This window comes from Prunus mume, linkage group LG1, assembly GCF_029339155.1.
Source record: "Prunus mume cultivar Tortuosa linkage group LG1, ASM2933915v1, whole genome shotgun sequence".
Taxonomy (NCBI): Eukaryota; Viridiplantae; Streptophyta; class Magnoliopsida; order Rosales; family Rosaceae; genus Prunus; species Prunus mume.
The window spans coordinates 5,667,813-5,692,758 of NC_142698.1; the positions used below are offsets into that span (position 1 = coordinate 5,667,813).

General features: G+C 41.6%; 1 pseudogene across 1 annotated transcript; it reads right to left on the bottom strand.

Annotated features, from left to right (window-relative positions):
- Window positions 1–102: 102 nt before the first annotated feature.
- LOC103331469 (serine hydroxymethyltransferase 2, mitochondrial-like) lies at window positions 103–24,883 on the bottom strand (annotated as a pseudogene). The gene is made up of 14 exons (XR_016123272.1): window positions 24,443–24,883; window positions 24,299–24,349; window positions 24,101–24,187; window positions 23,674–23,798; window positions 23,458–23,534; window positions 22,558–22,706; window positions 22,058–22,250; window positions 21,686–21,883; window positions 21,488–21,592; window positions 1,373–1,435; window positions 932–1,007; window positions 644–750; window positions 438–552; window positions 103–276 (listed from the first exon to the last, which is right to left on the bottom strand). The product of XR_016123272.1 is annotated as a serine hydroxymethyltransferase 2, mitochondrial-like (transcript).
- Window positions 24,884–24,946: the final 63 nt, after the last annotated feature.

Consider the following 24,946-nt stretch of genomic DNA (forward strand, 5'->3'; position numbering starts at 1 on the left):
ACACTCATACACAAAAGAAAGTTGATTTGTTAACCATGAATGATTCTCAAGTTAAGGGGGAACTTTACCCAACAATCACAGGATTAAATCAAAACGGGTGAACACATACCTAACACAACATGATTTGTTCTTCAGTTCTTGTACTTCAAGGATTCCTTCTCAAACCCAATTGTGGGAAATTGCTTAGCATACTCCTCGACGTCATGGCAGAGCTTTGCAATTACAGATTGGAAGTGAGAGGCGGCAATGCGGCCACAAAGTCCTTCAACTTTGTTCCTGGTATCCAGAAATGAAGGCAATGCGCAGTTCCACATTAGCCCATCCAAACACCGGGATTATCAACAGCCAACTATTAGATACCACTTGTATATGAATGACAACTGGACAAACAAAGGCTTGGTGAGAATGAAATTTATGATATCAAATAGTTTAGGAACTTTGGGCTTCCCCCTTGATCTTCACCGCCAACTTCATAGCAGCATAAAAAAAATCTGCAACTTTAGCAAAATCCTCCTTAACAAATCCCCTAGAAGTAAAAGTCGAGGTTCCGAAGTTTCAGAAAAATCACCAAGTAAGGTTACTGAAATTTTGTGAAAGAAAAAGAGTGTAAGAAGAACCAAAATTATCAGAAGCCTTTACCAATCCTGATGCCGCTAGGAACCATGGTAGACATATCTCTAGGAACAGTGTTCTTGTTGGCTGCAATGTGAACAGCTTCTAACACCTTTTCGACCCTGGAGCCGTCAATACCTCGGAAAATGAGGTTTTAACAAACAGACAGTGCTGTCACTGCCTCTTTCATGATAGAAAAACTATATGGTACACTATTACATGGAGTCAACAACTCAGATTGGTAGTTTCAAAATTTCTCTAACTATAAAGCACAACTAAGTGGTAGACTTAGATGATTGCACAAACAAATTTTTGAAACCCAGAAGCTTCACCAAAACTAAATGGTTCTCAGTTCCGCCAAAGACAAGTTCGTAGCCCTTCTCAACAAAAGACGACATTTTTTTTTTCTTTCCAATTTTTAGCTATTAGAATGCTGGAAGTAAATTATAGACCTATGTCCTAACAAGAGAACATTATATAAAGCAAAATTCTAGCTTAGGTGAACAAAAGGAAATGAATGAAGCTGTTATCTCTCTCTGAAGCTATATACACATACAGAAATTCTCCTATGTGGACATCCAAACGTTATTATTATGTGGATGTCATGTTTTATACTACCCCTCCCTGCTTTCTTGCCTGTTTACAATAGCACCCGCATGATAAAAACGTGTGGATATCTGGATAAGAGAATAACTGTATATATATATATATATATATATATATTTAAGATCTTGTCTCAAAAACAAAGATTCTTTTATGTGCAAAATCTTGAGCAATTGCTGAGAACTTGCTCTTCATAAGCTTTGTACTCTGGTGTAGTAGCCTACATTTAAACAAGAATCAGAAAATATGTCCAATAAGATTTCAACAGAACTTAGAAAGTAAAATTCTCAAGTATCATTGGTAATTTGATGAAAGAACTGGGGGAAGGAGAGTGTGAGGGTAAAAGGGTAAAGTCTGAATTGGCCATAGATGTTAAAGGCCAAGAGAGTTAATACTTCCTTAAAATTGCTTTGGATGTACTGGCCATAAACCATGCATATATATCTTACATCGGACCATTTGCAAATAGGAACTTCCACATTTTTTTTCTAATTCAGTGGTCACAGAAAGGTAAAGCAAGTACTTCAAACAAAATTTGCAGTTTGACTCCAGTATGTGTCAGTTCCAAAAGACAATATAAGGTATTTCAGTTTCTGATCTGTATAGATAAATCTGTCTTGGCCACCTGAGTTCCATAAGATATTTGCATGGGTGGTGAGCTGAGACGCAACTCAAGATGCATAAGAAACCCCTATTCTCAACATAAACGATAACTACTACAGGTCATTTATTGCCATAAATAATTAAGGGAAATAGCTCTAAATGCCACCATTTTTATAATTTTTTATGAAAAATACCACCTCTTCCTAATTTTTTTGCAACTTGTTGATGCTCTTTTTGGGAGGTCAACTTAGATACTTGTGGAATGGTGAATGATGGTTGAAGATGAGGACCTTCAACATGTGTGTGAAGATTTGGACAACCAATAAATATACGATATACGTGGTTCACCCTTAATGAATGAGCTACGTCCACGGAGAAGGATGTTCTCATTATGATAATATTTGTTTACATTTGTACAAGGGGTTGGACCCAAATATAAAGATAACAAGTGAGAAGCTCGGCCCAGTCTTGGGATCCAGAAGAGAGAGTCCAAGGCCCAAGGGTCTAGATCCAAGACCCTTTTCTAAGTGAAGAGTAGTCTTCTTTTATAGGTAAGGGGGAATCTTCACTTCTTGTAGTTTTCCGATGTGGGACTCCTCTTAAACTATTTGATATAGAGTTGTGACTTGTGGTAATGCTTCTTTGACTAAGGTGATGACCTCTCAAAGCATGGCACGCAGATAATCTAGTCTAGCTAGTTGCTCGATCAGTTATAGTACTAACAGTAGTCCTCCAAGTTCGCGAGTAAGAAGGTGCTTCTTGATTGGGGACTTGTAATTTTAAGTGCATTGGCCAAGCAACACCACAGTTCGTCTTCCGAGCTGTATAGTGCACTACCTATAGTCCCCCAAGTCCCCGAGTAAGAAGGACATTGGAGGGAGGGAACTTGCAACAAAGAGCCAAGTGGTTTGCAAGTCCCCATTTTGTTATGCAAAGGTGCCGAAGGGCATCATAGTACACCGAAGGGCGGGAGTGCCAAAGGAAATGTGGCTAGGCATGGGGGTACTGAAGGTGAAGGGATGCTGAATGCACAAAGCTTGCATGTCGCAAGGCAATGTGGCTAGGCACGGGGGTGTCGAAGGCGAAGGGATGTTGAATGCACAAAGCTTGCATGTCGCAAGGCAATGTGGCTAGGCAAGGGGGTGCTTTGAAGGCGAAGGGATGTCGAATGCACAAAGCTTGCATGTTGCAAGGCAATGTGGCTAGGCACTAGGGTGCCGAAGGCAAAGGGATTCTGAAGGCACAAAGCTTGCATGTCACAAGACGATGTGGCTAGGCACGGGGGTGCTTTGAAGGCGAAGGGATGCCGAATGCACAAAGCTTGCATGTCGCAAGGTAATGTGGCTAAGCATGAGGGTGCCGAAGGCAAAGGGATGCTGAAAGCACAAAGCTTGCATATCGCAAGGCAATATGGCTAGGCAAAAGGATGCCGAAGGCAAAGGGATGCTGAAGGCACAAAGCTTGCATGTCACAAGGAAATATGGCTGGCACAGGGGTGCCGAAGGCGACACAAAGCTTGCATGTCGCAAGACGATGTGGCTAGGCATGGGGGTGCCGAAGACAACACAAAACTTGCATGTGCCAAGGTGATGTGCTTAGGCACGGGGGTACCAAAGATAAAGCTTGCATGTCGCAAGAGAAGGTGCCGAAGGGCAAGGGGTGCCAAAAGGCAAGGGGTGTCGAAGACATTTGCATGTTGTAAGGAAATTGCCAAAGACATTTGACTTGCATTTCACAAGATAAAATGTCGAGGGGCACGGGGTGCCGAAGGCAAATGGGGTTGCCAAAGGCACGAGCGTGTTGAAGGGAAGAAATGCATATGTCTATTTTTTATTATTATTTTAAGAAATAATAATAATAGCTTTTTTGGGGGGGAAGGGGGTACCTAGACCATTTGCAAGGCTTTGAAAGGAGAGAAAGTCAAGGAGCCTTGGTATGGCCCTTGTCGTTCGGCAAGGGTGTCGTGGCGTTAAATCTATGGGCCTACAAGCTTGTGTATGGAGCTGGGCTTTAGGAGTTTGCTTTGGGGGTAAGCCTTAATTGGGCTTCGGTAAGGACAATTTGGAGCTGGCCCTTTCATCCTGCGGCTAGGGTTCTTTGGGGGGGGTGAATTCCTCTTCATTTAAAACCTGTCATTCAGCAGGGGCCAAGTCAGTAGGAAGCTGTGGTCCAGTTGGCACATCTATGACCAATTTTTTCGTCGAGGATCCAAAGCTTTCGACAAAGGAGCTAAAGCTAGGCCTTCGGTAGAGAGGGCTAGAGGTAGAGCTGGAGTTGGTCCTGCTTCGGTAGCCTCGGTGCGATTGGGCGCGAGGAGGTCATTCGGTGGGTTTCAGATTTCGTGTCTTCATGGAGTGAGGTTCGAGTTATTGCACAACCCTTGCCGTTCGACAAAGGTGTTCTGAGAGAGATTTTTGAAGCCTCCTTGTTCCTTTGGCACATGAGCTGGGTTCGTCGAGGCGAGGCTGGTTCGGCGGCAATCTCGAGTTCTCAAGTTCGGCAAGCTTGGCTGCTAGTTATTTGTGCACCCAAAAAGATTTAGGCAAGTGGTCTTGGAGTTGGGTTTTAGGCAGCTCACACTTCGGCGGGGCTGTTTTGGCAGATCCGAGTTGTTGGTCTGTAGCATTTAGTTAGGCAAATTTGAGCTGGGCCTTCGGCAGGGCAGGGCTAAAAAAGATCCTTCTCGAGCAGGGCTTCTGTCTTCGACAAAGAAGGTTTGAAGCAGATTTTGTGCTCCACAGCCCTTGCCTTTCGGCAAGGGTTATTTGGAAAAATTTTGAGGCCTCTTCATAGACCTTGGCTTTGGCAAGGAGTGAGGCTTGGAGCTGGATTTTGTCATTCGACAGGTAGAGTTTTGTGACTTTTTATTTTCGTGCATTTGCCTTCTGCACAGCCCTTGCCGTTTGGCAAGGATGGGTGAAGGATTTGTGTGGACTGCAGCAGCGATCTAGGGATCTGGTCCTTCACCGGGGATCGAGTACTAGCATTGAGAAAGGGAGTGGAGTACGGGGTAGCTTCGGTAGGGTCAGCGTCGTGATTTCGTGGTGGCTGGATCCTTTGAAGGTTCGGCAAGGGAGGATTTGCTGAGAGGTTTTTCGTGGGCAAGTCCCCAGTTTAGCACAGCACTTGCCTTTCGGCAAGAGTGCTTGGAAGAGGTTTTTTTTTTTTTTTTTTTGGCCAATCTTCTAGGTCAGCAGGGGTGTCCTTGGAGTCGGATCCTGGGGTTTTCTTTGGCTGCCGAACGATTGGGTGTCTTGAGTGATTCATAGACACGGTGTACTCAGCCAGAGGCTATGATTCTGTACAAGTGCATGGATTTGGATAACCATGAGAGGTTTTATTGCTCTAGTGGGTGATGACTTTCCATAAAAAATTCAGTTGAGTTGAGTTGGTGCTTAACAACATGATGTCGATCCCTTGACTCATTGCCCATTGCATGGGTATTCCATTGAATTGCTAAATAGCAACTGACAGGTGTTGAACAACACCTAAGCCATAGCTTCTATTAATGAGTTATTAAATATTGCCTGCTTGCAACTATGTTGAAATAATACAATATAAGAATAAGAATCTTATCTCATGGTGGGGATGCACTTGGGCATCCGTTAGATTGGAACCGATTTATGCTCCGTTTGCCATGCAACGTGACAATCATGGAAGCCATGCAAAGCAGGGTGCCGAACGGTAAGGGCTCAAATGAATTACATGGGCTTCCCATTAGACTTGAAATGGAGGTATTACCGAACGGCAGTTTTGAATTTTGTTGAGATGGTGGTGTCACTCTTGACTTGGGTCTTTGGGTGCCTTGAAGGAATAACTGACGTGGATGCCGATCAGTAATTGTCATCCTCGATATGCATGTTGAGCTTGGATGCCGTTTGGTTCCCTTTGAAAGATTTCCCAAAATCTGAGGGGTATGACAGTAGCATTTTCCAAGTGACAAGTGTAGGATGAAAAAAAGATGGTAGCAGTCAGAACCTTCCAAATGACAAATAAAAGGGCAAGTCCCCTAGTGGGTCGGTGGGGAATGGCTACCGAATGGTAGTCATGCAGTTTTGTCTTTGTTCCCTTTTATTTGCCGATTATTCACATTACATTTGGCTCTTGGATTTAACAATAGAATAATGGGCTTGTACCATATATATCGGCATATGGGAATAAAATAAGGACACAAGCTAAGAAATGCAAATCTTATCTTTTGGGAACCCACTCATCAATATTTACCAAAGGTGCCGAACGGTAAGGCATGTGAAGAAAAGCTAGGGTGGTCCACATATTTCCTCTTCTTTTGAACTATATTGCAAAGATTAATCTTCTGCATGCTACTCCCTTGGCACTCACGGTTGAGGGTATTGTCAAATGGCAAGTTAGTTTATGCTGATTGTAGGGGTGCCGAAAGGCATTGGAGAAGGGAGAACAGAAGCTTTTGTATCATTTCCCACAGACGGCAGCAAACTGTTTATGCTCTTTTTGGGGTCAACTTAGAGAAATGGGGTTGTCTTCAGCAGTGGAGAAGGTGAGGACCTTCAATAAGGGAAGAACCTACATAAGACAAAGTAGGAGAAGCAATCATTAAGCTTCGGACACCGATGTAGTGCTGGCCGAAGGCTCTCCGATGCTTAAGTCAGTGAAGATGGTAAAATTGGCAGAGTAACAGCAAAAGTGATAGAGAAGTTACCCTTTTTACTTAGGTACTGTTCCCTATTTATAGGGAAGTGAAAGTGGGAGGTTTGCATAAAGTTTCGATGTGTGACTTTGTGCAAGTCGCTGTGGTGGTGACACATGTCTTGGAGATTAGGTTTGGCAGTCGGGACCTTTGGCAGGTATCCGGCACCTCGGAAGAGTGTCTTCCTTTGACAAGGGAGAAGGCGTGTCTACCTAGGTGCTAGTCGTTTTGAGGCTAGATATGCTCGGTTGATTATGGTGTAATCGACTATTGAATCCCATCTTTCTTGGTACCATAATCAACCGAGCATATCCAGCCTCAAAACGACTAGCACCAAGGTAGACACGTCTTCTCCCTTGCTGAAGGAAGACACTCTTTAGAGGTGCCGGATACCGCCGAAGGTACCGATTGCCAAGCTCTCAACTGCCGAACCTAATCTCCAAGACACATGTCACCACCACATCGACTCGCACAAAGTCCCACATCGAAACTTTGTACAAACCTCCCACTTTCACTTCCCTATAAATAGGGAACAGTACCCAAGTAAAAAGGGGTAACTTATTTATCACTGTTATTATTACTCTGCCAATTTTACCATTCTTAGCTGACTTAAGCATTGGAGAGCCTTTGACCGACACCACACCGGTGTCCGAAGCTTAACGATTGCTTCTCCTACTTTGTCTTCTGCAGGCTCTTCCCTTACTCAAGGTTCTCACCTTCTCCACTGCTGAAGACAACCCCCTTTTCTCTAAGTTCACCTCCCGAAAAGAGCATCAACACAACTATCACTTATAAATATATATTTATTGTCCACTTATTGCACACATATCACTTTTCTATGAAATTTAGTTCTCTCTCTCTCTCTCTCTCTCTCTCTCTCTCTCTCTCCATCTAGCTAACTACGCATCTTCTCATGAAGAAAAAGATCAAGAACAACCTACAGAACCCACAGCTTTGCCCTCAAAACCCAGTTCTTCTTCTTCCTCTCTGTTTTCTTCTCTACCCAAATCCAAACCCCAATTTCGTCTCTCTTTGAATCCCTTCTGCAACCTAAACAAACCCAAACAAAACCATCTTTTCTGAATATGACAGCATGTGTTGGCATTAGGTGGCCATTGTTTGAGCATTTTGGTCCAATTTTGGGGGGTTTTGAAGTCTGGGTTTACATGTCCTCTTCAAGAACAGCAATCGTATTGTGCTTTTATTACGGTTGTATTGTAGTCGTATTGCTTTTGTATTGCTATGGTATTGTTGTTATACTGATTTTTTTTTTGTGTTTTATTGATATGTTACTGTAATTTAATAGGAATATATGTTGATATCATTTTTCTTTATCTGCTTGTGATTTGAGTAGGAGTTGAGATTATTCTTGGCTGAAGTATTATTTACGATCTCTCTCTTTCTGTCTCTCTCTGCTCTTTGTATTTTTCTCAACATTTATGTGTTAATTTAATGTCTGGTATTGTTTTGGAACCATAATCATTGTCAATCTCATTGTTTCTTTAAAAGATTGTTGTGAAATTGTTACTTCATTTTCTTCTTTCCTTTGTTTTAAGATATTTTTGTTTGGAGAAAAAAAACTCTGTTTTTGTAATCTAAAAGACTAGATACTCATGGTGAGTGTTTTCTGATCAACAAGATCTAGACTTTATGAATGTCAGTTTACTACTTTTGCACTTAAACTTTGGCTGTCTAAAATTTGAAAAGTCTTGTATGCCCGCAATGTATCTATGTCACACATCTTGGGTAAGAGGTATTCTTCAATAGTGATAGTTTGCTCTGTTGTACGTATTCAAACTGCCTCAAAATGTTTTCATTAGTGTCTTGAGTTCAATACCAACAAAAGTTTTTAAATGACAAGAAATTATGAAAAGCTTATACATAACAGACATATAGTTGAACATAGCTAGAGTGTATATGTAGAAGATGTCATTGTGCTTCAAATTAGAAAATTTGTGGGGTGAAAACACAATGGTTGACATGTCATTCTGCATTTGATGAAAATAATTGATGACTTTGTATGGAAGTGTACTCATTAAATATCTTAGATTCTATCAATGAATGAAATATTTGCCTTCGAGAGCTTCATGTTTTTCTGTTTGTTTATCTTATATTCTATAAATGAATGAAATATTTTGGTAGATTGGAGAGACTAGTCAGCTAGTGGATTTTGGATCATGACTTTTGAATGGGGACTAGGCTTGAGCAGCTGCAAGAGTAAAAGGGATGATACTTCATGTAAATTCAACAATTAAATAGGAGATTAGCTGACAGGACCCGCCTCAGAATTTTCCCTAAAACCGAGGCGGACCCCGTCTTGGTGCCGACATCACACTGATGCCGGGCCTACTACTAAAAATCCAAGACATCCTACCAAAATTTTGGCAGAGTCTACCCTGTAAAATGCTCATACCCAACAATATTCAGCCTGCACAATTTACATAATAGATATATTCCAACTGCCAGCATGCTTTTAACATACAACAATCCAACATAAAATGGCCTCCGGCCTCAAGTAGCAACCTAACATGGGCGATAACAGAGCATCTACAGAATTTGTTTACAGCAAGCAGGTTGAGTAGAGCGAATTTACACAGACCCTAACAACGATGAAAAGTTTGGAGCTCACAACCACTCGAACGCCTTCCAAAAGCAACTCTTGGGGCGCAAAACAGAAATATGTGAGTGGACAAAAATAAAGTTTGCACTTTAAATCAACATAATAACCCCACCATGTAAAAATAATGCTCTAGCATGCAGTTTCACAATTCAGAAACCAAAACTCAAAACGCATTATCCCAAAGTCCAATATATCTCCACATCTCAAATCCACAACTCATTTTCCAAAGATATGCAACTCTCATCAACCCGTAAACACTCATATATAAATAAATATATATATATATATAACTAGGACTATAATATAATATATACTTCTCTCCATACTAATGTACCGGGGAAACAATCCAACCGGGGATTGTTAGGTGGTAAGCGGATTTCGAACACTAACCGGCGTCCGGGGATGAGTAGTCCAACAGGGGGACGGAACTCCATAGCTCACACGCCGGCACTGCCAACGACACGTGTAGCTCACAAATCACATAACAAGTCCTACGCGCGCAGACAGTATCATCACCCCACCGCGCCAATGGCGTGTGTGATGATGCTTAAGCAATATACATACTCTTCCCATCGCCGCGCCAGCAGCGCGTATGGAAAGTGTCTCACACACCGCGCCAGCGACATGTGTGAGACCCGCAATCTCATGGCCTTCCCACCCCACCGGCACTGCCAACGACGTGTGTGGGAAGCCTAGTAACTAGGGAATGGTACTCACCTAACATACTCATACATCTCACAACTATCCCTCTAACTCATATCTTTCCACAATCTCACCACAACAACCTCTCATACTCTATACATAGACAATATAGATAGTCAATCCCAAAATCCATATCAACATATTCATCATACTCAAATACATATATCCATACTCAAAATATATTGCGAATACTTATAAGAATATTCAAATCCATCAACCCAATAATTATTAAATCAAAATCACCATTTAAAATATATGCACAAGTCTTTTATCAATAAAACCATGCATATGCTTAAAACAAAGTCCACTCACAAATAATCCCAAGCTGCCCGGCCCCGAGAGGGTCTGCCTCATGAATGGTCGATCAAGTACCTATTTGAGATACTGAACCCTTGATTAATATAACGCACTTCCAAAATAGAATTTCACAAAAGGAAATACTTAAATCCCAAGTTCGGTGCGCGTCGTCCAAAGGAATATCCTAAGGTCCGATTCAGGCTTGGGAATCACTTCCCAAACATACGGTTATCGCGATTTCTCAAACTTCAAATTATTGAATCGGAACATCCGGGGCTCAGATTCACGATCCGCAAATTCCTATAGGTTTCTAAGAGTACCTAGATCGACATACGTCAGTTTGGAAATGATCCAACAGTTAGAACTTATCGAACCCGAATAACGCACAATATGCGAAATCCGTTCGACAGTCAAACGACATCCAAATTGAGATCCGCAAAATCTTACGCACTCGTGACAACCTAAGGATCTTATCAAGATAAAAAGCAACTTCACCAGCCTTGCCCACGCACCGCCACGCGCGGCGTGGGTGTGTAGAGAAATTTCCGGCGACGGAAAATCTCCAAATCACGAGCCACCCTTCCAATCCTAGATACTACTCGACGAATAGAGCATCTTTTTCAACTACGGCCAAGTCCAATTCGGACGGCAAGTGGCCGGAATTTCACATTGAAAACCGGCCAAAACCTAACTTCCAAATTCGTGAATCTAAACTGTAAATCGATCAATTCCTATGCAACAGCCAGCTAGAACACAGAAAATGGATGAGAAACCTCACCTTACCCGTCGAAATGGTGGCTGGAGGAGAGAGATCGAGCGGCTGGAAGTTCTGTCACTCAGCGACTTTTCGCATTTTCCGGCGGATTGCGGCGGTTCCGGCTGTCTTGGCTGGGAAGAGAGAGGAGAAGGTGGTGGTTCTAATGGAACCGGTCTCGAGGGCTGAGGTGGCGGACGTGGCGATTATGAGGTTTTTCGATTCGGTGAGCAGTGAAACACGGGGAGGGGGAAATCGCGAGAGGAAGGAGGCGGGAGAGAGAGAGAGAGAGAGTGAGGTGAAAATGAAAAATCTGATTTTTACCAAACTCTTCGAAATATTTACGGTTCCGCCATCGAACTTATTTTGATCGCCAAAACTTCATTAAATCTCCGATTCAAGCCTACCGCATGTCTATGGTTTCGTCTTAGTACCACCTACGCAACCAAACCACTCGTGGTCCCAAAATCTTCCCGGATAAGAAATTGACCAAAATTACCCTTAACCCAAGAGTAAATTAATAATTTCTCTTAATTTAATTAAAATAGGAAATAATTGGAGTCGGGATGTTACAAGATTTTTGTTTTCAATTTGTTAATTCTTGAGATACTTGGTCATTTTTTAAGATTACGTGAAATAAAAAACTTGTATTGAATATTATTGTATAGGAGACCATGTAATTATTTTGATACCATTAAATGAAATTTTAATTCAATTTACTTGAAAACTTTGGGATCTTGAGCAAGATACGGCAGTCATGTATACGACAGTTTTGAAACGTAAAAGACGATAATGTAAGAATGGTTATCACGTACCTGTCAATGAAAGAGATAAGGATACTTGGCCCGCATCTGCTCTTCGGGTTCCCAAGTAGCTTCTTCAACAGTTTGGCTTCTCCACAAGACTTTCACTACCGGGATAGATCTAGAACGCAACCTTTGTTCTTTCCTATCCAAGATCTGTACTGGTTGTTCCTCATACGACAAATCTTCTTCTAACTCCACAGGTTGATATTCTAATACATGAGAAGGATCTGGCATGTATTTTGGAGCATGGATACATGGAATACATCATGAACTCGAGATAGTTCTGGGGGTAAGGCAAGTCTATAAGCAACAGGTCCAATTCGCTCTGTGATTTCATAGGGTCCAATGTAACGAGGGCTTAACTTCCCACGTTTCCCAAATCTCATCACACCCTTCCAAGGAGATAACTTCAGGAACACCCAATCCCCAACTGCAAACTCAAGATCCTTGGACCTGTTATCTGCATAACTCTTCTGTCGGTCTTGTGCAGTTTTCAACTTCTCTTTTATCATCTTCACCTTCTCATTTGTTACCCGGATACTATCCACTTTTTCTAGTTTCTTGTCACCCACTTCGTTCCAACAAATAGGAGTCCTGCACTGCCTCCCATACAACACCTTATAAGGAGCCATCCCAATACTCGAATGATAGCTGTTATTATAAGCAAACTCCACAAGGGCGAGGTGAACATCTCATGCATCCTTAAACTGTAACACACAAGACCTCAACATGTCCTCCAGAGTCTGGATAGTTCTTTCCGATTGTCCATCGGTTTGTGGGTGAAAAGCGGTACTGAACTGCAATCTAGTACCCATAGCTTCTTGTAAACACCTCCAGAATCGAGAAGTGAACCTAGGATCCCTATCCGATACAATAGACACAGGTGCTCCATGTAATCTGACAATCTCATCCACAAAAAGTTTTGCCAACCTTGTCAAAGAATAGGTCTCCTTGATGGGTAGGAAATGAGCAGACTTGGTGAGTCTATCTATTATCACCCAAATTCCATCATGACCCTTTGAAGTACGTGGAAGCTTGAAAACAAAATCCATGGCAATACGCTCCCACTTCCATTCAGGAATCTGAAGTGGTTGCATGAGTCCCGATGGCTTCTGTCATTCCGCCTTCACTTGTTGACATATCAAGCATCTGCTCACATACTTGGCAATGTCTCCCTTCATATGCGGCCATGAATAATATGCCCGTAGCGTCCGATACATCTTCGTGCTACCCGGATGCATAGTGTAAGGGGAACAGTGAGCTTCCTCCATGATTTCTCTTTTCAACTCAACATTCTTACTAGGTACACATAGACGAGCTCCTTTTACCAAGGCTCCGTCTCCCCTTATGGCATAATCCTTCCGTGTTCCATTTCCTACTTCTCCCCTTATCCTACAGAGTGTAGGATCTTCCAACTGGCCTGCAATTACTCGTTCCACCATAATGGGTCTCACATGCAAGCTAGCAAGGATTCCACCTTGTTGAGTCATCTCCATTTCTACTCCATCTTTCCGTAGTTCGACTAACAACGGAAGATAGGCCGCCTAATATGGGCTAAGTTCGCAGTAGTCTTCCTACTCAATGCATCTGCAACGACATTAGCTCGGCTTGGGTGATACTCAATCGTACAATCATAGTCATTGATCAATTCCAGCCAACGCCGTTGTCTCATATTCAGCTCCTTCTGGGTAAAGAAATACTTGAGGCTCTTGTGATCCGTGAAAATCCGACATGTCTCACCATACAAGTAATGTCGCCAAATCTTCAAAGCAAACACTACTGCAGCAAGTTCCAAATCATGGACTGGATAATTTCGCTCATGCTTTTTGAGTTGCCTCGAGGCATAAGCAATCACCTGGTCATGTTGCATCAGAACACATCCCAATCCTTGCAATGATGCATCACTATAGATCACAAAGCCCCCTGAGTTATCAGGAAGAGCCAAAACAGGTGCGGTGGTTAACCTCTTCTTCAACTCCTGAATACTCCGTTCGCACTCTTCCGTCCACTCGAATGCAACGTCCTTCCTCGTCAACCACGTGAGAGGTGTTGCTATCGAAGAGAACCCTTCCACAAATCGACGATAGTAACCTGCTAACCCCAGAAAACTCCGTACTTCCGTCACACTTGTGGGTTGTACCCAATTCACAATAGCTTCAACCTTCTGTGGGTCCACATAAATCCCTTCCGTTGAGATTACATGTCCAAGGAACACCACTCTATCCAGCCAAAACTGACACTTGCTAAATTTGGCATACAGTTGCTTCCTCCTTAAAGTCCTTACCAACCTTAGATGCTTCTTATGCCTTTCCAAAGTCTTAGAATAAACCAAGATATCATCTATGAACACAATCACAAAGTGATCCAAATATGGTCGGAACACTCTGTTCATGAGATCCATAAATGCTGCTGGAGCATTCGTCAATCCGAACGGCATTACCAGAAATTCATAATGACCATACCGCATTCTGAATGCGGTCTTGGGGACATCCTCCTCTCTAATCCTCAACTGATGGTATCCTGACCTCAGATCAATCTTAGAGAAATACTTGGCATCTTTTAACTGATCAAACAAATCATTAATCCGCGGCAAAGGATACCGGTTACGTACTGTCACCTTATTCAACTGCCGGTAATCAATACATAACCTCATGGTCCCATCCTTCTTCCTCACAAACAACACCGGTGCACCCCATGGGGAAACACTAGGTCGGATGAAACCCATATCCACTAATTCCTGCAACTGAATCTTCAGCTCCCGGAGTTCAGCTGGTGCCATCCTATAAGGAGTTAGATAGATAGGATTGGTGCCTGGAAGAAGTTCAATAGTGAACTCAATTTTCCTTTCAGGAGCTAACCCAGGAAGATCATCTGGAAAGACATCAGGGAACTCACTGACAACGGGAATATCTTCCAGATTCAATGTGATCTCTCGAGTGTCGATGATATGAGCTAGAAATCCTTCACACCCTTTCTTGAGTAACCTCTTAGCTGTAATAGCAGAGATAAGGCAAGTAGGGAGGATTCTACGTTCTCCCCGGAAAATCACTTTAGGCTGTCCTGGACTCCGGAGTGTCACTTCCTTCCGGAAACAATCCACGGACGCATGATGCTTCTCTAGCCAATCCATCCCCAAAATAATGTCCAAATCCTCCAATTCTAAAGGGATCAAATTGGCTTCCAACCACGTATCGTCAACTTGAACATAACATTCTCTGAATACCCGATCCGCATACATGACTTCCCCTGTGGGTAGAGAAATACTAAAACTTCCTGTCATGTGTGTCGGTCTCACACTGACATAAGGTACGAAGTTGTGTGCTACGAAAGAATGTGTAGCCCCCGGGTCAATTAAAACACGAGTAAGATAACCAAAAATAGGGATCATACTAGTAATCACGTCCGGAGTGGCTGTGCCTCCTTTGGGTCATAGAGAACACCTTAGCACGAGTGGTAGAACGCCGAGCTGACCCCTTAATTTCTGCCACTTCTTCCCGAGAAGATGGCGGTGCCACACTCTTTGGAAGATCCCGCTGCGGAGGAAGTAGCACCACTCGACTCGATCTTGACCCAAATTACCTTGCCCTGCTGGGCTCCGATCCTCACCGGTGTATCACTGGGTAGATCGTGGGCAAATCCTCTTAGTATGCCACTGTCCACAAAAGTAGGATATTGAGCCGTTGCTCGAGGCTTGGTTTACCCTTGAATGGAACTAGGGCAATCCTTCGCAAAGTGCCCCACCTGCCCGTAGCATGTCAACCCGATGCTGGAGGGAGTCCTAGGCGTGCTAGATGCAGGCTTGCTCTGAATCTCGAGTCCATCTTTGGATGAGAACCGGATCTCCCACTACAGGCTGGATCCTCGTCCACGGACCATCCACCACTAGCGAGCTGGAACTAGATCCTCCTCTCTTGGATGGGCCTGACTTGGGCCACCCAATCCTTGCGCATCTCTGCGGCGTCTTCCTGTACCCAAAGCACATGTCCTAGATACTCATCGGCCGCTGAGCCAAAGCTCTCATGTTGGGATAAGTCTTGGCGGTGACCACGGTCTGAATCTCCCACCACAAACCGCCTTCAAAGCGTCGCACCGATCCTCTTCAAGGTAGCCACTAATGCGGTGCAAACCTTGATTCGACCACCGACATTGATCCACCTTGAATCTGAATTCGACTTTTTAGCATATCGATAGGAAGGTGGATAAAATTGATCGGAGAAGACTCTTTGGAATTCCTCCCAGGTAATAGCAGCTGGATTCTCATAACCCCTTTTTGCAGCTTTCCACCAATGATAAGCATTCCCTTTAAGCAGAAAGGTAGCCAAACGGACTCTATCTCCATCTGGGCACTCCAGTACCTCAAAGATTCGCTCCACATCGGTAATCCAACACTCGGCCTCTGCTGAGTCTGCAGGCCACCCATGAACTCTTTTGCCCCGAATTCCTTCACCCTTTTGATTTCAGAACTTTCTGCACTACGCCTCCCCCACAAAGCGGTAGTCATCGTGCGGGTAAATTGGCTCAGCACATGGCGCAAATCCAAGGCATTATCCCGGCGGTGGAGATGGTGGAGGAGATGGAACTAGTGGTGAAAGAGGTGGTGACGGAGATGGTGGTGGAGGATTTGGCCCCCATCTCTGACCACGACCTCGCGTTCTTGGTCGGCGAGTTACCATGGTTCTACACAAAGAAACCATAAAATCATTAGATCAACAATGCAGCAAAAGTGCAAATGTCGAAGGAAAATGAACCTAATGCTCTGATACCAAGCTGACAGGACCCGCCTGAATTTTTCCTGAAACCGAGGCGGACCCGTCTTGGTGCCGACATCACACTGATGCCAGGCCCACTACTAAAAATCCAAGACATCCTACCAAAATTTTGGCAGAGTCTCCCCTATAAAATGCTCATACCCAACAATATTCAGCCTGCACAATTTACATAATAGATATATTCCAACTGCCAGCATGCTTTTAACATACAACAATCCAACATAAAATGGCCTCCGGCCTCAAGTAGCAACCTAACATGGGCGATAACAGAGCATCTACAGAATTTGTTTACAGCAAACAATTGAGTAGAAGGAATTTACACAGACCTTAACAACTGATGAAAAGTTTGGAGCTACAGCTCAACGCTTCCAAAAGCAACTCTGCTTGGGGGCGCAAAACAGAAATATGTGAGTGGACAAAAATAAAGTTTGCACTTTAAATCAACAAAATAACCCCACCATGTAAAAATAATGCGCTAGCATGCAGTTTCACAATTCAGAAACCAAAACTCAAAACACATTATCCCAAAGTCCAATATATCTCCACATCTCAAATCCACAACTCATTTTCCAAAGATATGCAACTCTCATCAACCCGTAAACACTCATATATATATATATATATATATATAACTAGGACTATAATATAATATATACTTCTCTCCATACTAATGTACCGGGGAAACAATCCAACCGGGGGATTGTTAGCTGTACGCAGGATTTCGAACACTAACTGCGTCCGGGGATGAGTAGTCCAACCGGGGGACGGAACTCCATAGCTCACACGCCGGCACTGCCAACGACACGTGTAGCTCACAAATCTCATAACAAGTCCTACGCGCGCAGACAGTATCATCACCCCACCGGCACTGCGAACGACGTGTGTGATGATACTTAAGCAATATACATACTCTTCCCATACGCCGGCACGCCAACGACGCGTATGGAAAGTGTCTCACACACCGCACTGCCAGCGACATGTGTGAGACCCGCAATCTCATGACCTTCCCACCCCACCGACACTGCCAACGACGTGTGTGGGAAGCCTAGTAACTAGGGAATGGTACTCACCTAACATACTCATACATCTCACAACCATCCCTCTAACTCATATCTTTCCACAATCTCACCACAACAACCTCTCATACTCTATACATAGACAATATAGATAGTCAATCCCAAAATCCATATCAATATATTCATCATACTCAAATACATATATCCATACTCAAAATATATTGCAAATACTTATAAAAATATTCAAATCCATCAACCCAATAATTATTAAATCAAAATCACCATTTAAAATATATGCACAAGTCTTTTACCAATAAAACCATGCATATGCCTAAAACAAAGTCCACTCACAAATAATCCCAAGCTGCCCGGCCCCGAGAGGGTCCTGCTGCTGCGAATGGTCGACAAGTACCTATTTCGAGATACGAACCCTTGATTAATATAACGCACTTCCAAAATAGAATTTCACAAAAGGAAATACTTAAATCCCCAAGTTCCCGGTCGCGTACATCCAAAGGAATATCCTAAGGTCCGGTTACAGGCTTGGGAATCGCTTTCCAAACATACGGTTATCGCGATTCCCCAAACTTCAAATTATTGAATCGGAACATCCGGGGCTCCGATTCACAATCCGCGAATTCCTATAGGTTTCTAAGAGTACCTAGATCGACATACTTCAGTTTGGAAATGATCCAACGGTTAGAACTTATCGAACCCGGATAACGCACAATATGCGAAATCCGTTCGATAGTCAAACGACATCCAAATTGAGATCCGCAAAATCCTACGCACTCGTGACAACCTAAGGATCTCATCAAGATAAAAAGCAACTTCACCAGCCTTGCCCACGCGCCGCCACACGCGCCGGCAGCGCGTGGGTGTGTAGAGAAATTTTCGGCGACGGAAAATCTCCAAATCACGAGCCACCCTTCCAATTCTAGATACTACTCGACGAATGGAGCATCTTTTTCGACTACGGCCAAGTCCAATTCGGACGGCAAGTGGCCGGAATTTCACATTGAAAACCGGCCAAAACCTAACTTCCAAATTCGTGAATCTAAACTGTAAATCGATCAATTCCTATGCAACAGCCAGGCTAGAACACAGAAAATGGATGAGAAACCTCACCTTACCCGTCGGAAATGGTGGCTGGAGGAGAGAGATCGAGCGGTGGAAGTTCTGTCACTCCGCGACTTTTCGCATTTTTGGCGGATTGCGGCGGTTCCTGTGGCGGGAAGAGAGAGGAGAAGGTGGTGGTTCTAATGGAACCGGTCTCGAGGGTGAGGTGGCGGACGTGGCGGTTATGAGGTTTTCCGATTCGGTGAGCAGTGAAACACGGGGTTGGGGGAAATCGCAGAGGAAGGAGACGCGGGAGAGAGAGAGAGAGAGAGAGAGAGTGAGGTGAAAATGAAAAATCTGATTTTTACCAAACTCTTCGAAATATTTACGGTTCCGCCATCGAACTTATTTTGATCGCCAAAACTTCATTAAATCTCCGATTCAAGCCTACCGCCTGTCTATGGTTTCGTCTTAGTACCACCTACGCAACCAAACCACTCGTGGTCCCAAAATCTTCCCGGATAAGAAATTGACCAAAATTACCCTTAACCCAAGAGTAAATTAATAATTTCTCTTAATTTAATTAAAATAGGAAATAATTGGAGTCGGGGTGTTACAAGATTTTTGTTTTCAATTTGTTAATTCTTGAGATACTTGGTCATTTTTTAAGATTACGTGAAATAAAAAACTTGTATTGAATATTATTGTATAGGAGACCATGTAATTATTTTGATACCATTAAATGAAATTTTAATTCAATTTACTTGAAAACTTTGGGATCTTGAGCAAGATACGGCAATCATGTATACGACAGTTTTGAAACATAAAAGACGATGATGTAAGAATGGTTATCCGTAGTTGCTTCCACTCCATTATAATGTCATGTAGATTATAAAGTGGCAATAGAAAAGCAATACAAAAGCAATATGAAAGCAATAAATAAGCAATAAAGCGGCAATAGACAACCAATGCAAAAGCTATAAAATGGCAATAAACAAGTACCGTATGGATGTCTTTGTACTCTCTTTCCCATATTATATATTGTTCTAATTGTTGAACTATTACAATATTAAGTTGCTAAAAGAACTCCTTCTCTACACATTACATTATGCACAAAATGGTCTCCAATGCCAGTGTATCACTTGCACATCAGTATCTGCACAAACCAGCTAAAACACATTGTGTAATTGTTAACCTCAAATTTGTTCTTCACAGGGAAATGAGTTGGGTGCAGCTTTTTCCTTGTGCAATTTGAAAAGAAAAATAGAGAGAAACATAAATTGTCAAGACAAAACTATAGCAAATTATAATTTGGTCAAGTACTCACCATCAAGAAACAATATGCTTTCAATGAATAAATAACATATTAATTTTCAACCAACACTACTGCACAACTCATCTCAGAAACATGATTGAGATTTGACAAACATACAGGTAGAAGATCCAATCCATTAAAACACTCACATGCAAAAAACGAACCTAAATTATACGCCAACTCAAGCTACAAAAACCCAACTTGTTGAGCACCAGTCAACAAGTTTTATAGGCAAATTGAAATCAAGTAGAAATTACTTCAGCAGTAACACCTTCATTTTTTCAACCAAAGATGCCAGCTTCCTTTCAATATCAAAAAGCACATTCAATTAGTCCCAAGATGTGGGACATAGATACCTAGTCTTTTAGATTACAAAAACAAAGTTCTTTTTCTCCAAACAAAAATATCTTAAAACAAAGGAAAGAAGAAAATGAAGTAACAATTTCACAGCAATCTTTTAAAGAAACAATGAGATTGACAATGATTATGGTTCCAAAACAATGCTAGACATTAAATTAACACATAAATGTTGAGAAAAATACAAAGAGCAGAGAGAGACAGAAAGAGAGAGATCGTAAATAATACTTCAGCCAAGAATAATCTCAACTCTTACTCAAATCACAAGCAGATAAAGAAAAATGATATCAACATATATTTCTATTAAATTACAGTAACATATCAATAAAACACTAAAAAAAAATCAATATAACAGCAATACCATAGCAATACAACTACAATACAACCATAATAAAATCACAATACGATTGCTGTTCTTGAAGAGGGCATGTAAACCCAGACTTCAAAACCCCCCAAAATTGGACCATAATGCTCAAATGGCCACCTAATGCCAACACATGCTGTCATATTCAGAAAAGATGGTTTTGTTTGGGTTTGTTTAGGTTGCAGAAGGGATTCGAAGAGAGAAAATTGGGGTTTGGATTTGGGTAGAAAAGAAAACAAAGAGGAAGAGGAAGAACTGGGTTTTTAGGGCAAAGCTGTGGGTTTTGTAGGTTGTTCTTGATCTTCTTCTTCGTGAGAAGATACGTAGTTAGTTCAATTTAACATCAAAACATACATATTTGCAACAATTCATTTTTTGAAGAAGTTGTTCCTGAAGAGGGCATGTAAACCCACACTTCAAAACCCCCCAAAATTGGACCAAAATGCTCAAACAATGGCCATCTAATGCCAACACATGCTGTCATATTCAGAAAAGATGGTTTTGTTTGGGTTTGTTTAGGTTGTAGAAGGGATTTGGAGAGAGACGAAATTGGGGTTTGTATTTGGGTAGAGAAGAAAATAGAGAGGAAGAGGAAGAATTGGGTTTTCAGGGCAAAGCTGTGGGTTCTGTAGGTTGTTCTTGATCTTCTTCTTCGTGAGAAGATGCGTAGTTAGCTAGATGGAGAGAGAGAGAGAGAGAGAGAGAGAGAACTAAATTTCAGAGAAAAGTGATATGTGTGCAATAAGTGGACAATAAATATATATTTATAGGTGATAGTTGCAAAAAAAATTGGGAAGAGGTGGTATTTTTCAGAAAAAATTATAAAAAAAAGGTGGCATTTAGAGCTATTTCCCAATAATTAAATATACCGCATTAACAATAGAATTAACTTCTACAAAGAAAATAAAAATTAAATTCCTGGTTATCATAATCAGCATGTACACCTGTTTCAATGCAACTGCCAAACCAGCAATTGTGTGGTTGTGCGGGCAACCTTGAAGGCCAGGAAAGACAGCTTCATTGATTTTGTCTTCGTAGTCATACAGCACCTTCAAGAAAGTATAAACATTGGGTGAGCTTAGTAAACTGCAGCTTAAAAGGTAAAAAAAAATAAGTTCGAACTATGATCTTTGAAAACTCACCTCTTTCCCTTGTTTGTTAATCTCTTTTTCCCCCTTCCTGAAGAAAATCATGGCTCCACAAGGGCCACGAAGCGACTTGTGCGTTGTGGTGGTCACTACCTCTGCATACTCGAAAGGTGATGGGATGACACCGGCTGCAACCAATCCACTGATGTGTGCCATATCTGGCAACAATATTGCTTTCTGTTTGTTGCATACCTGTCGAGTACAAAGGTAATTTTGGACTTTTCCTCCATCACATCAAGTCAAATTCCAAATTCCAAATTCCAAATGAAATTGTAAGTCTAGTTTTAGTTTTCTCAAAAAAAGATGAGTAAAGGTTTTCTTAAGAGTTTTTTTTTCTTCTTATAATTCAAATCCAAACAAGTTTACCTTGCGAATATGTGCATAGTCATACAGACGTGCAAAAGCACTAGCACCAGCAACTATTAAATTCGGCCGGAATAGCGTGGCACTTTTTTCCAACTGCAAATCATGGTTATTCTTGTCAGATGAAGCTTCTATAAATTTAAACATGTAGTTTCTATATGACAAGCAGGAATAATAAGAATAAGAGAGATTTAATCTTGGTAACCTTTCAACAAAATGTTGTGGTTTAAATCATCCATCACAGTATTTCAGTAATAAGTTTTTGATAATGTCTTTTCTGGTCTTTTGTAATGTATTAAAAGATGACAGTTTACTAATCCTACATTCTACAGCTTGAACTAATAGGTTTGTGATGGCTTGAGGCTCAACTTTCTTCAAAGTCAATAGATGTTACAAGAACAGTGGTATTGCTCTAAGTGCAGCTATTTCAAGTTTCTAGAGAAAAATGAATCTGCAGATGTTACAAAACAATAGACGACATTTTTCAAGTACACAGCAGAAACCGCTCAGCAGAAGTTGTAATTACCTGATAGCCATGAGAAAGATGCCCACCATGAGGAAGATCGAGTGATTCTATCATGAGGTTTTAACAATGCAGTGTAAACCTGGAAATTAGCTGGAGACCCTGGTAACATAAGAAGATGCACATTGACTGCAACATAAGAAAATGACCCTGGTAACATTATATTAGATATTGCTAAACACTACTATTCAGGGATTTGATTGACCTGATTTATGCTCAACTTACATTATATTAGATATTGCTAACCCTACCCCATCTATCTCTTTTATGGTAATTCTTCCTGTTTTTTGCTCTCTGCCTCTTTTCTTATGGCTACACAATCCTCCTCCTCTTCCTTTTCCTCTTCCTCTTTTTCAATTGTCACTTCAACCTTTAGTCTGTAGAATATTTCTAGTCTTGTTTCTGTAAAATTGGACAGAAATAACTATTTAGTTTGACACACTTAGCATAGGCAATTGTATACCAGCAAAAAACACAAGGAATCAAATCTTCAACCCCAAGCAAGCACCCATCTCCACTTACTACCTACATCATAATATTCTCCAGCTTTTAGTGACTTCTGGCAACTGATACGTTCAGTGGCTCCAGGAAGGTGATTAGAATGCCAAGTTCTTTCACACAGTTGCTAAAAATAGTCATATAGAAGATACGTGATAGGAAAGCTGAGGGCTAAGATACAATTGGTCTTCCAAGACATTCCAGGCCTATAATTTTCTATTAAAATCATCCTGACTCATATAGTAGGTGTTTGGAAACTGCTCTGTGAATATGAAATTTAGGTCCTGGTGAATGTTGAGATGCATACTGCACGTATGCTTACTTTTAGACATTGTAACAAATAGCTGGAGGCAGTTCATGAGTCATGCCCATATGAATTTACCTCCCCATTTTGCTGGATCCAACCGAAATGCTTCCAAAGCACTCTTCTGGCATAAGGATTCTGCCATGTCAATGACCCTGAGAATATGAAGAGTTATTTCTTAATTAGTTTGTAACCCAAAATAAAGCATAAAGAGTTTGACTATGTTACACCCTTCTTTCAGTCACATATTTTTGTATTTTAAGCAAAGGGAATAGTTGGGAAGATTTCACATACTCAGTTCCTTCAAATTATCTAGCACCAGGGTATCCTTCACTGTTTTTTTCCCCATCACGGACTGACCCAGCTGCTTGCCTCACAGACAGCGATGTGAAGTTCTCTGAGGATATCAGCTCTAGCCCGTTCAGAAATACAACAAAGAATTCTAATAAGACATGAAGTTAAACAACAGACCAATACTTTGATATCATGCTAAAGATAAATTTTTTCCATCATTTGAATTCTCACCAAGAAATGGAAAGAGAGAAACGTTTCTCAATTATGGCCTAGATGGGTTTAGCTCTCAACATAGACTACTAAAAGAACGCACTATTCACAAGAATAATTGTTCACTGAAAAATATGCACCAAACTACACCATTGTCCATTCTAACAAGTGTACTTCATACCGAAGTCTTGATTTTGATGACAGAATAAGAGCATACCTTCCATTGCCTGGTTTTCTCGTGCTCAATGATGTCTGCAATTTTGGGTTCCACTGCCTCCAGTGGAGCATTCAGTTTCTTAGGCAACTGTAAGATATAAAGTTCATGGTTTACTATTTAGAAACAAACCACATCAACACACAAAAACACAGAGAAAAAACCAAGTCAGATTAAAAACTGGTTGTAATGGGAACTTACTGTGACACCGGGCTTCTCCTTGTCATAGACAGCTTCACTGGGCAAAGATGACTGTAAAGTGAATACTAAGGTGGTAAAATTATCATGCATTCAATGACAGCAAAGAACCCAACAACACAAAACAAGAGAAAAGGTAGAAAGTACCATGTAATAATGAGAGGTGGTATTGAAGAGAGGGCGAATGGGCTTGTCCCCGGAAGAGGAAAGCCAGCGAAGCGCCAATGCCATTGCCATGTGTTACGTGCTTGGTACATGGCTCGTGTGATTGGGCGATTAGATATAGGGAGTGGGTATGTAGCCTTCTTCTTACGGCCTCCTATGGTTGCAGCAATAGCTAGAAAGCTCAGTTGGGATAGGAATTAGATGAAAAGGGTTGCTTCGAGGGAACCCAAAACCTCCAAGTTAGATAAGCTAACAGTAGGAATATTATCTGCTATCTCATTAATGAAAAGCCATTCGAATTTATACATAGACCAGACTCTTTAAAGCATAAAAATAGAAAATACTTTCTCACGACATCTCTCCACTATGAGAGTGACTAACTAGACTCCTACAATTACTCAACTAAAGTTTAAAAGACATGCAACTCTATAAGTATTCAATAACTAAAGACACGTAGCCACTACTTTAAGCAATTCCACTAAGCAT